Source organism: Brassica oleracea, chromosome C6 (genome assembly GCF_000695525.1).
Source record: "Brassica oleracea var. oleracea cultivar TO1000 chromosome C6, BOL, whole genome shotgun sequence".
Lineage (NCBI taxonomy): Eukaryota > Viridiplantae > Streptophyta > Magnoliopsida > Brassicales > Brassicaceae > Brassica > Brassica oleracea.
This window is the reverse complement of record NC_027753.1, coordinates 39234354-39238070: the sequence shown is the minus strand read 5'-3', so window position 1 is coordinate 39238070 and position 3717 is coordinate 39234354. Positions and strand designations below refer to the sequence as shown.

Sequence of the window (3717 nt, the reverse complement as noted above, 5' to 3'; positions counted from 1 at the left end):
TTAATACAAATGTAGAATGTGGTTAGAAATTTTAAACAACACTAAAGAGTTTAGGCTTCAGTACATAGAGCGTTTAACGTAAAACTCAATATTTTCATAGGGGTTAACACATAGATTTTGAGAAAAAATCAAAAAATATAACAATATTTCTTTAATGCATAGTCGCCTCATGTACTAATATATGGTGATGTTCAAAGAGATTTGAAACATTTGTTGGCTTCATTTCTCTAGAGAATAACGATTTAATAATGGTTAGTACAACAATTTAGGGAGTATATGAAATTTTACTAAATTAATTGTTTTTTTAAATAAACTATGCTCATGTACCATGAAAGAGAGTTTACCATTCATTAATAAAAATGTAGAATTTGGTTAGAAATTTTAAAACAACACTAAAGATTATAGGGTTCAGTATATAAAGCATTTACAAAAATTTAATATTTTTGTAGGGGTTAGTTAACATATAGATTTTGAGAAAATTTCAAAAAAAATTACAATATTGTTTTAATACATAGTTGCATCATGCACTAACATATGATGATGTTGAAAGAGGTTTGGAGCCTTTGTTGTCTCCATTTTTCAAGAAATTTGCGATTTTATAGTGGTTATTCCATCGATTTAGGGAGTATTATGAAGTTTTACTAAATTAATTGTTAAAAAATTATAATGATTCCCATATACCATGAAAGGGAGTTTAAAATACTTTAATACAAATGTAGAATGTGGTTAGAAATTTTAAACAACACTAAAGAGTTTAGGCTTCAGTACATAGAGCGTTTAACGTAAAACTCAATATTTTCATAGGGGTTAACACATAGATTTTGAGAAAAAATCAAAAAATATAACAATATTTCTTTAATGCATAGTCGCCTCATGTACTAATATATGGTGATGTTCAAAGAGATTTGAAACATTTGTTGGCTTCATTTCTCTAGAGAATAACGATTTAATAATGGTTAGTACAACAATTTAGGGAGTATATGAAATTTTACTAAATTAAGTTTTTTTTTAAAAAAAAAATGCTCATGTACCATGAAAGAGAGTTTAGCATACATTAATACAAATCTAGAATGTGTTTAGAAATTTTAAAACAACATTAAAGATTAGAGTGTTCAGTATATAAAGCATTTACCAAAATTCAATATTTTTGTAGGGGTTAACACATAGATCTTGAGAAAATTTCAAAAAATATGATAATATTGTTTTAATGCATAGTTGCATCCTACACTAATATATGATGCTGTTGAAAGAGGTTTAGAAGCTTTGTTGTGTTCGTTTCCCAAAAAAATAACGATTTTGTAGTGGTTATTTAAATGATTTAGATAGTATTATGAAGTTTTACTAATTAATTGATAAAAAAAATAGAACGATTCTCATATACCATAAAAGAGAGTTTAACATAAATTAATACAAAGGTTTTAGTGTTGATAAAAATATTGAATTTTGATAAATGTTTTATAAAATCTATGTATTAAATCCAGCGTGTTAATAACATACATTGCATTTTTTAGCAACAGAAAAATAGAGCACTAAAAAGAGACCGAAGGAACGGTAGTTGGTTGAGGTTTGAATCCGTACTTGTCAAATTTCTTCCTAATTAATTACATTTGCTTTAGATGATAAAACAACTTTATTATTAATTTAAGACCTAATTAAAATAAATAAATTGTTTAATGAAACCAATCTACCGCATGTCACACACGTAACCATTTACATAACGGCTATAAATTTAATACTAACGGCTACAAATGGAAACTAATAACCAATATATACTTGTTAATCTCTATGACATGATCAACTCTTATTACACATTCAGAGGTTGTCGGGAAAAAAAACTAACATATACAGACCGAAAAACTGTTCAAGTTACTGAAATTTTTTGTGGATTCATAGAGAGAGCGCAGCAGCTACGAGACGGACGGGGAAGATCGGGAAGGAGGAGGAGGAGAGCAAGATGATGACCGGCGGGAGGAACTACAGACGACTATCAATCGACAGCCAGAAAGTCTCTGGATCTGTCTGTACCCCGTAAGTTCCTTCCTCGATTCTTATACATGAGAGAGTATCTACGTTCGTACTTCTTCCGATCTGATATAGCTTAGCTTCTATGTTATGTTTGTGTCGTCGGCTCTCAGACGACGGCTCTTCTCAAGAGAGAGAGGTGTGAAGATATCACCGAGTCATCATCTTCTTATCTGCTTCCCTAAAACGGTAACATTTTTGAAATCCCAATCTGATTTTTTGTTCTTTTTAACATTTCAAGCTTTGAAGAGTAGATTTTATATTAGCTTGGTTGATCTTAAAAACATAATGTAAATTTGTGACAACAAATAGAACATGGGGTTTTTTTTTTTTTGTATGTTTACAGATAGTATGTTTCATTAAACTTTTTGACTGTATTCAGACATACTATAACTCATCAGAAATTTGAATTCAAACATAAACTTAATATAAAATGCTTTAATATGTCTGAAACCTGTTCTTTTAATTATTATCTTGTTCCTTTTTGGTAATGACTAATAATTACAAGATGTGACCGAAACTTTATTAAGATATAAATTCGACCGTTGATATACAAAATTATCAGCCTTGGACTCTCTCTCTCCTTTTGTAATATTTTAGTATCATTTAATTTTATATTTACATTTTATATGAAGTATAGAATAGACTAAAAATCTAATTACTTATTAGTAAATTTACATTCTTTTTATTTTGAAACACAAGTAAATTTACATTCTTTTTTTCATTTTTTTCTTAGTAAGTTTATAAAATCTGTTTTAGGATTTCTGAAACTAGAAAAATATAAATTATCATTTTATGAAAATTTCTGATAAATCAACAAATTCTGAAATCAAAATTAATGCTATTTGGTTAAACTATAATTGTTTTTCAATTACTAACAATTTTGGCAAAAAATCATAAATAATAATCTATGTTTGATTATATCTTACTAGCCATTAGAAAGATAGTTGTTGATCTCGCACTTTTGGGAGCTAACTCTGTTTGAATGTTTTCAAGTAATGAAAGTAAAGTTTGACCCAAAAACAGATAGTTGGACAATAAAATAATTTTGAAATAATACATGGCATTTGAAATAATTAGTTTTTAACTTTGATAAATAATTTTGCTGAAAAATTAAAACAGACAAATAAATAATATTTTGCATTATTCCAAAATATACATATACGTACCATTTAAATATATATATATACTTACAGATATACGTACCATTTAAATATATATTATATACACATATACATATGCATATACATTTATAAAAATGCATATACATACGTACATACATCTATACATACACATATACATATACCCTAAACCCATTTCCTAATCCTAAACCCTATTTCTAACCCTAAACTCTAAATCTAAAATCTGATCCTCACCCTAACCCTTTCCCTAATATTTATACACTAGGATAAGATCCGCGCCTTGCGCGGAATTAAGTTATTATTTTTATTAAATTTTGGAGAATGAAACAATAGTTTGGCTTCATTTGGATTAGGGGTGTTCAATCCAGATATCGGATTGGTTTCGGTTCGGTTCGGTTTTTTTCGGTATTTTGGTTAGTAAAATATAACTACTATTCTAAATCCATATTTACTTTGACTTTAATCTTTCACATACTTTTGAAAGATTTCAACTGGACAACTAAATTGATCAGCCAATCTTGTTGCTTTAAATCATTAGTATTTATATATATAT

General features: G+C 27.7%; 1 long non-coding RNA gene across 1 annotated transcript in view; it reads left to right on the top strand.

The window, feature by feature from the left end:
- Window positions 1–1813: 1813 nt before the first annotated feature.
- LOC106298606 overlaps window positions 1814–3717 on the top strand; it is a 6053-nt gene continuing 4149 nt past the window's right edge. The window contains exons 1-2 of the long non-coding RNA XR_001261514.1: window positions 1814–2028; window positions 2136–2211. This is a non-coding gene — a long non-coding RNA (uncharacterized LOC106298606). The remainder of the gene's footprint in view (window positions 2029–2135; window positions 2212–3717) is intronic.